The sequence below is a fragment of the Macrobrachium nipponense genome, chromosome 20, assembly GCF_015104395.2.
Source record: "Macrobrachium nipponense isolate FS-2020 chromosome 20, ASM1510439v2, whole genome shotgun sequence".
In the NCBI taxonomy this organism is placed as follows: Eukaryota; Metazoa; Arthropoda; class Malacostraca; order Decapoda; family Palaemonidae; genus Macrobrachium; species Macrobrachium nipponense.
Genome location: NC_061089.1, coordinates 77,121,392 through 77,131,391, shown reverse-complemented (window position 1 = coordinate 77,131,391; position 10,000 = coordinate 77,121,392). Strand labels below are relative to the sequence as shown.

General features: G+C 33.8%; 1 pseudogene; it reads right to left on the bottom strand.

Annotated features, from left to right (window-relative positions):
• Positions 1-9,741, bottom strand: part of LOC135195250 (zwei Ig domain protein zig-8-like) — a 54,158-nt pseudogene extending 44,417 nt beyond the window's left edge.
• Positions 9,742-10,000: the final 259 nt, after the last annotated feature.

Here is a 10,000-nt window from a genome sequence, read left to right as displayed (position 1 = left end):
AGGTGTATATATATATATATATATATATATATATATATATATATATATATATATAATATATATATATATACACACACATATATGTGTGTGTGCGCGCGCGCGCATTAACGCACTTAAACTTACAATGTTTATTTTCCTATACCTCTTGCACTTACTTCAGCATTGAATTGAATTAAGCAATACATACTAACATTGTATTTTTCCTTTTGGAATGAGCGAAATAGAATTTATCATACACCATTTGTCACTCAAACCGAAAGATTAAACAAATAATATATTTATAATATATTTAGAAAAAATAAGTTATAGAGGCCTGCGAATTGTTCAACAAGGCTGTCTTATTCACCCTTAGTGTTTGTATCATTTTGTGACATTTCCTATCAATTTTGACCAATATGCGTGTTTGCGTTGACAAATCCCTGAACTCTGACCAATTCTCGGAAAGTATCCTGGAAGTTGAAGTCTTAACGCTTCTTGTCTTTATGCCCTCTCTCTCTCTCTCTCTCTCTCTCTCTCTCTCTCTCTCTCTCTCTCTCTCTCTCTCTCTCGAAGGATACAAAGGCGGTTAAGTTCATTGTCTCGAGACGCTGTGCCCATGTGGGAGTGACGGACGTCCTCAAAACCATTATTAATCTTGGAAGGGAAGTCATCCCCTCTCATGTGATGCCCAACTGGATGTGCCAGGGGAGTAGCGTTATCATTCGGATAGAACAGCCAGTCTTGCCATAGTATACCATTTTCTCTAGGCCTAACGTCGTGGTCTCCCCTCAATGATCTTGTATTTTAATAATATGGGTTGTTTTTATGTGCAACCCATCTTGAATTTCTTGATTCCCTCTGTAGAGTTGCAGCATCATCATCAAGAAAAAAAATATTCATAAATGGAAGCCCCCCCCCCCCCCCCACCCCCCCCCCCCCCCCCCCCCCCCCCCCCCCACCACCCCCTACGGCCCATGCTACTGACGAATCTCGTATATGGAGGTAAAAAACCATCAATCTTACGAAAGATCTTGCACACGGTTCTTTCACTATCCCTCGTGGGCAGTGTTTAATATAATATATATATATATATATATATATATATATATATATATATATAATAATTATTGCATATATATATTCAGTTGTATTCCACATAGGAAAATGAAAATGGTATGTCTGAGGAAATGCCTAACAGTTTTCGTCCTTCAATGGAGGACGAATTGTTGGGCATTTTCTGAGACATACCATTTTCATTTTCCTATGTGGAATGCGACTGAATTACTATATCTTCGTGCCTAAGAAATTATTAATAATATATATATATATATATATATATATATATATATATATATATATATTGTGTGTGTATATATATATATATATATATATATATATTATAGTATATATTATATATATATATATATATATATATATATATATAATATTACTGCTCTTTCACATTCACATTCCCCGACGCAGGTGGAATTATTGCAGTTATAACAGTCTCTATTTGCTCCAGCTCAAGGCCCACCTCATTAGCTATGTTCTTTTCCGCAGAGACAGCCAGCATTCCAGCAGACTGAATTTGCTCCGCTGAGTTATTCCTGTAACTAGGTATTATATAATTGTATTTTGGTCTCGAATGTATTGTTGGAACTCGTATGGGTAATCATGCTTGCTGGAATTGTTTCGTTGCTGGTGTGTCGTCCAAAGGGGAAAATTTGGGTTGTTTCCTGCTCGACAAAATGTGATTGCTTTCGAGTAAATAGATTCTTGCCAGGGACGTGCACATATGGAGGGCTGCTGGGGCTCAAGCCCCAGCCCTTTGCCCTCTGTGAGTAAAAAGTGCCCTTCTGAATAAAAAAAGGAAGAAAATAAGAAAAAGCGAAAAGAAAGAGGAGAGAGAGAAAGAAAATAGAGGGAGAAATTAAATAAAATTGAGCAATAAGTACTTTTTTTTTTATTGTAGCATAATTCTATAACTGACATATGTACTATAGCCCAAGTTCCCAACACACTTTTCAGATTCCACATGCACTTGTAAACAAGGTTTGTGATGAAGATGACCAATAACGGGTACTGGTTGCACTGCAATGATCCCAGTCTGGACATTTGGGGTAGGGTGTAAAAGTACCCTCAACTTATGTATAAGTCAATTAATTTTACAAAGAAAATTCGTCAATAAAGAAAATGGGAACACGTGCTAAGAATCAAGCTTCTCCACAAGAAGGCTCTGTTACAAAGGTAAAACATGACATTTTACACTCGACCACCCGTGTGTTTATGACAGTTTCTCCCATGGTGTAAAAGGTCTTCTGTAGATGCTAAAATACTTTTGAATAGCATAAATGTTTAAATCATCCTGTGTCTGGGAACTGTAACCCCAGTCTTTATGGAAACTGCAGTTGCTTCAAAACTGTCGCAGTCATCTACTTTGGCCTTGGCAGAAGCTTCAAGGATCATTGATGGGATACTATTACGACTCTAGGCACTCAGAACTGATGAAGAGTTCAGGAGACTGTATGTTGTAGCTGAGGAAAAGGCAGATGAAGCTGCAATCTACATACCAACTATAATTCCAGGTCAAGCTCGAAAAAGAAAGGTGCCAGTAAGGTATAGAGATTCCTCAAATTCTGACCATTCATTTGAAACTCTTGAGGCCTATTACAGAGCCAACCCGTTTTTCTCCTCTCTGGACAAAATGCAACAGGAATTGCAAAAGCGATTCCTGGAATGCAACACTAAGACTGAAAATTCAATCTTGGGGTCATTATTCGAGTTGACAGACCCAGAAGTGCGGAAGAAAGCAACGAGAAATGAGGCTACCAAAGAGACATTACACACAATTTCCCAATTCTTTGATTTTGAGCAGGAAAAGCAAAAGCTACAGGCAGAACTGAGAGTATTTCACACATCTTATGAGACCTCAAGAAATGATGTGAAGGCACTGCATGACACAATTAATGAAAACAACTTTGAGAAGGTATTTCCAACATTTGTCAAGCGCTTCATTGGCGTGATTGGTATGGTCTTGGCCTGCCACCTCGGTGGCCGCGAGTTCGATTTTTGGGCATTCCACTGAGGGGTTAGAGATGTGTATATCTGGTGATAGAAGTTCACTCTCGACGTGGTTCGGAAGTCACGTAAAGCCGTTGGTCCCGTTGCTGAATAACCACTGGTTCCATGCAATGTAAAACCACCATACAAACAAACTCACAAACCAACTTTTGTCTTTTCTGCGTTCTATGACACTGTACCAGCTACAACCGCTGCAGTAGAACGATCATTTTCAAAACTAGGGATCATCAAGTCAAGGCTAAGGAGTTTATACAAGCAGGAAAGATTGTTAGATCTGATGATGCTAAGCATTGAAAAGGACATACCAATTGATGGAAGTGAAGTCATTAATAATTTTAAATGAATGGCAGACAGAAGACCACTTCTGTAAATTGAGATTGTTTCCCACTAATATTAATTTGCTTCCCGATACTCATTTTATTGTAAGACACTTACTGATTAAAATATGGCTTGCATAATCTATGCATCAGACACCTGTGTACTACGCTTAGTTAGTTAATTAATACCTTCTACCTAACACTGATGTACATTGCATTTGGTAGCAATAAACAGAGTATGTTCTAATGTTGTGCCCTTAGTATCTTTGAGAGTCCGTGCCTTTCATATAGTCTTTGCACGTCCCTGATTCTTGCCGTAATTGCCATACGATAATAGGTCACTTTTGCATATTCATTGTATAACAAATTATATACTGGTGGACAATATAGACATGCAGACAAGAAACACCGAAAGTATTATGTTATGTGAACCTCTTCTTACAGAAATTCTCCTCTCTCTCTTCTCTCTCTCTCTCTCTCTCTCTCTCTCTCTCTGTGTGTGTGTGTGTGTGTGTGTGTGTTGTGGCATATGTTCTTTATTCAGACACCAGAAAAATATCCAGTCCAGAATTACCTGTGATACATTCAACAAAATGGGTTATCATAAATCAGATTATAGAGATCCAGAAGTATCAGAAAATCATTGTCTGATTATTCACCTGCCTTTCTCCGTTGTATTCTTAGTTCAATGATAAGGTCCCGTGGCATTTCTTTCACATTCCTCTTACTTTAGAAATGCTGCATTTTATTTGCAAAGAGGCGCGATGTATTGTTGAGGAATAGTTTAAAGGTTTAATGTGAACTCGCCAAAGTGGAACGATTCCCTTTAAACGTTGATAGAGTGACAATGTGTTGATTATATTATTCCCGAGTTCTAGCCAGCTTATATTGAGTTGAACGAAAATACTGCTCGGTATTATGTCTGGTAGAATGCTGGAGCAAAACGTCAGTCTTTAAGGTCCTAAAGCTTAACAACGATTTTTACCATGAACCCCCTTCCCCCGCCCCCCCTCCCCCTTACGCAATAATATTTTTAGTAACGCCAGCTCCTACCCTGAAAATAAACAGATGTTGTTGAAAGATAATTTCTTTGGCGTGTTCTGGTAATGGGACGCTATAAGTAATTATTTCCATTAATTAGAGCTGTCTTTTTTGATAACAGAACAGGAACATATTAGGTCAGCGTAAAGAATGAAAAGAAAATATCTCATTTGAAATTCATTATTGTGTTTCATGCCAAATTAATCGTATCTTTTGTTTCACTATATTTTGGGATCCTTTTCCATATCAGGGGCACACTTTGAAAAATTACCTAAATAGTGAAACAGTCTCGATAACAACAGCGTTAGGTATATGGCCCGCAAATAGTTATCGATAATATATAGCTACTGATTACTAGGCCAACATTAGTAATGATCAAGAATCATTAATACATCCAATATTGCTAAAGGAAGAAACAAAGAATTAATATTTTCGTAACGTTATCATGAATACCTCTACATTTGGGATAAAGCAAGGATGACTGTATTTTTATATTATTCTCTTACCTTTTGCTATTTCCGTTTATTCTTATGTCATTAACAAAGGAGAAACACAATTTCGAACAACGTACATCATTGTTCTTTAAGAGAGCACGTCATGTCCAGTTTCATAGCGTAACTCGAATGTGTGTGTGTGTGTGTGTGTGTGTGTGTGTGTGTGTGTGGGTCAGGGCTTCTGTGTGTCAGAGAAAGAAAATAAGAGCAACATCCTTTCCTGATCACTTTTATAAATATCAACAGACAATTGGTAAGCGGTTCAGGGAAGGATTAATGACATGTACCATTTATTCTTGAACTTCATGGGCTATTTGTATCCATGCCATCTCTACTTTAAAGGTATATGATTTTACTTGTTTAAAGATCGATGTATTTAGTAAACATAAATAGATTTACTTATATAATACATATATATATATATATATATATATATATATATATATATATATATATATATATATATATATATATATATATATATATATGCTTGTGTTTGTGTGGTAACAAATCTCTGTTTCACAGATGATAGAGAAACAGCGTCCCGGGAACATTTATCTTTTTTTCACTGTAAATCGAAAATAAGGAATCAAGGCCTCTCGTTCAATGTACCACTCTTACAAATCAAAAGAAATGGTTAATTCTGATTTCTTGGGATTCGTTCTTTTCAGCCCAATATATATCCTTTGTTGATGGAAAAAGTCTCGGTGAATACCATGTTTATGAAACTGTAATATTGTAGGGATCTTGAAAAATTATTTTTCCTTTTTCTAATCATTAGTAATGATATATTACAGATACCATAACGGTCTATATATAACTAGGTTAAAAAATTATCCCCCAAATACACCTTTCATATCTTATTTCCTATTTCTTGCCACTTTTGGCTCGAAAGCCCAGTATAATAAATGCAAGTATGCTGATATACAAAATCATGCATTTAATCAGATATCTTGAATGTTGACTAAAGGTTTAATCTGACCATATTTTCAATAAAGTAGCGCCAGTTGGTACAGGAAAACTTTAATTCGTATAAAAAAAATTATTAAATTTGATTTGAATGTATCCCTTCATGATAAATCTATATTGAAGTATAACATTGAATATTTTAATAAACCGTGCAATCACGTGTTTGAAAGATTATATGACGCTTAAAATTAATATATAATAATAATATATATGTATATAAATAATATATCTATAATAATATATATACTAATTATATGCTAATATATTATAATAGTATATCACATACTATATATTATATATATATATGTGTGGTGTTGAAAAACAATCTGGCTGTGTATATATTACTATATTACATAATATATATATAATATATAATATATATATATGAGGGTGTGTGTTGTGGTGCTATTTAATATATATTATTATATTATAATTATATATTATATATTACTATATATATATATATATATGATATATATATTATATATTGTGTTGTGTGGTGTGTGTTGTGGTGTGTGGTGTAATATATATATAATATATATAATAATATATATTATATATAATTATATATATGTTAATAATATATTATATATATATAATATTATATAAAATATGTGTGTGTGTGTGTTCTATATTATTTATATAATATATATATATATATATAATATATATATTATATATATAATATAAATTAATATCCCTGTATATATATGTATATATATATATATATATATATATATATATATATATATATATTATATATATATATATATATATATACACACACACACACACACACACACACCTATATATATATATATAAGATATATATATATATATATATATATTATATATATATATATAATATATCAGTGATAACCCATTTTCCCTGCGAGGCCGTTGTCGATGCTAGTAGCTTTCTATTTCCAGTAAACATTTTTTGGATGAAGCTGCTAGGTCTTGCAGCTACCCACCAGAGTCGATTAATGGCCTGGTACTTGATTTGGTGCCTAATTCGACAGAACACCATTATAGCTATAGGTATATATATATATATATATATATATATATATATATATTTATATATATATACTATATATGTATATGTATATATTATATATATGTGCATGTGTGTGTGTGTATGTTTCCCTATAGTGTTAATCTCCGCAACATTCCCTGATTTTTGTTAACCTTCAGTTATCGAACAACCCTCTGTCACTTGGCGACACTCACCCCGATCTTAGGACTGTGTAAATCTCTCCATTAATTAATATTGCTTCTCATACTTTCCCGTTTGTCCTTCGAATTACTCGCCATTTTCTCCAACATTTGACTGATTATTCTCTGCTAAAAATATTTTTTTGTTCCGTTTTCTCACTCATGATATTTATTTTCGTACCTAAATATAATATGTATGTACAATTCTCGTAACCTACATTGTCCAAGCTCCACTTATAATATTTAATAAGTTCCCTTAACAACTTTGTTCCTTTTATTTGTCTCCATCAGCATGTAGATGAGTTTGTTCAACAATCCTTCAACACGTGTCAATAGTTAGGATAAAGAGAAAGTTGGAGGTAGCAATCTCTTTTGAAGATACCGCCTGATAATCAGGAGGGTTACATCTTATAGAGCTATCCCTTCTCAAGTACAAAGGGCATAAGTTAATCTATCTATCTATCTATCTATCTGTCTCGCTATTTATTTACATATTTATGTGTGTGTGTGTGTGTGTATTGTGTGTGGGGGAAGTGTATAGGTATTGGATGTCTTTTTTCCTGCACTCCCATTGTAATATTTCAATGTTATGTTTTCATATATAATATACCTTTTTTCAATGTAAAGGTTTATATATATATATATACATATATATATATATATATATATATATATATATATATATATATATATATATATATATATATATATATATATATATATAATATTACGCAGACGGAAAATGAGTAAATAAAAAAGAAATTGGACCATTTTATCACAAAAGTGATATATTTTACTGAAGTGAAATAACAAAAAGCAAATAAACACATGTTTGTCCATTAATATTAAATTAAAATTACACAAACTCTCCCTCAAGAAATATAACATGGCCTTTAAAGGATTAGGCAGTGAGGTATTGCAACATTAGCACTGACGTAAACATTATTTTTTTTTATTCTACGTCATATTCATTCCTACCTTTGTTGGAATATTGCAAAGAGAGCAACAATATCCAGGTCAAATAGTGCAGTGTTCCTCTTGCTGAAAACATGATGAGTTTTCAAGCCGGATTTGCTTCTGTAAGAACCCAGATTTTGTCTTTTGGTATTTTTCCACGAAAATGTTTCCTTCGTTTTTCTTGCTCAGTTGGACATTTCCTTTGCGGTTTTTTCAGGTATAAAACTGTTTTATCAAAAGATATTTTGTTCTGTTTGTATGTTTTTTACTTTTTATATACTTGCAGTCTGTCCTCTTTCCTTTTTGTATCAGGTGTTATTTTTTCAAAGCGATTTCTGCGCATGCATTTTTCCAAACGATTTCTGTAAATTTGGCATTCATATTTCCCCCCACTTATTTATGTCCTTGGTATACTTTCTTAAAGCAGCTGATGATTGGTAGAGTTTTTGTACATAATCAGCTTAATCTGATCTTGTGTAATCGAAGTTCTCAATTTCTTGTATTTATGATAGTGTTTGTCCATTTAACTTTGTCTCAAATATACTTTTTCTTTTAAGCAAACGATTGTGTCAAGATTGTTATTTCTGTTGTATTGTCTATACAACTTGATCGTTTTTCGTCTATTTTGTTCATTAGAAATGGTTTTCTTTTTGTTTTCCAGTTTACATAATTTTTGACGAATCCTGATCATTGGTTGATCCTCATTACATTCAATTCATTCTTCTTTTTCTACGATTGCCATCAAAGGTCGTTAGTCTGTATGGAGCTTAATTGTATGCTAGAGTCCTCTCTCCTATTTTTATTACTGGTAAAAATGATCAATTGTCAGACCTTGTAAGAGATTGATCGTCAACTCGAACAGATTGTTTATAGTTTTATGGAGAAAAGCTATATCTCATAATTAAATAAACCTTCTCGAAGTAAACCGACCATCTCCACTATACTATGTATAATCATCGCAACATCTGCTAACATTTTTCTGACTCGACTGTCTTTAGAGCAGCTTCATCGATTCCTGGAATAAGTTCTCGGATTGCAGTCACCACCGAGACTCATTTTATCATTCATCGTATGCAAATCATTGATTATTTTACTTCATTCGTACAAGAGGCAGCTTTCCATAGACAGTGATTGCTGTATTTACTGCTAAACAATAACTTTTCTTTATTCTTTGAAAAATTCAGCCGAAGTCTAGGTAAAGAAAATTCTGCATTATAACAAAAGATCCTCGACAAATTCATAATTTATTTGTGTAGCATTAAAAGAAAAGCAAAGTTTCATTTCGTGAATGAAAAAAAGAATATATCGTCACCCGAAGTTGTTTGAGTTAATCATACTTTCTTTTCGTAGTGGAGTTCGATGTCATATATATGTTATCACAGGGTAATGTTAGAGTTTTAGGTGGAACAGTTTTTGTCTTGAACAAACATGAATGACTCCGCTGCAAATAGTTCACTCGCGTAAGTATATCATAATTTTGCTGTCACTTGTTTCTATCGTAAGCCACTGAAATTCATTTCATGCGTCTTTAGAAATTAGAGAGCAAAGTCTTATCTGCTGTTGAACAATGTATTACTATATGAAAGAAAGAGGTCCGTGATAAGCAGAAGTTCGACTTTGGTAACCCAGGCAACATCGCTCGGTCGCGGTGCAAGAGAGCAATCGCAGTAGGTCTTGTTCGCACCCTTTCCAACGCGACACTGAGGCGAGGCACTCCCACAGACCTTTATATGGCTCTCTTCTGCTTCATTTTGACGGGAATTTTGAGACCATTTCTCTCCAGTGGCCGATGATTGCTGGATGTTCATTTGCTGGACGATTGTTTTAATGGCTTCTAATCACCAATTCGCATTACCTTCGGTCAGTATGGAAATCTCCCCCTTTCTCTCCGCGACAGAGACCAGTGATGTGGTGCCAGAATAGGTTCAAAATCGAGTGGAAACA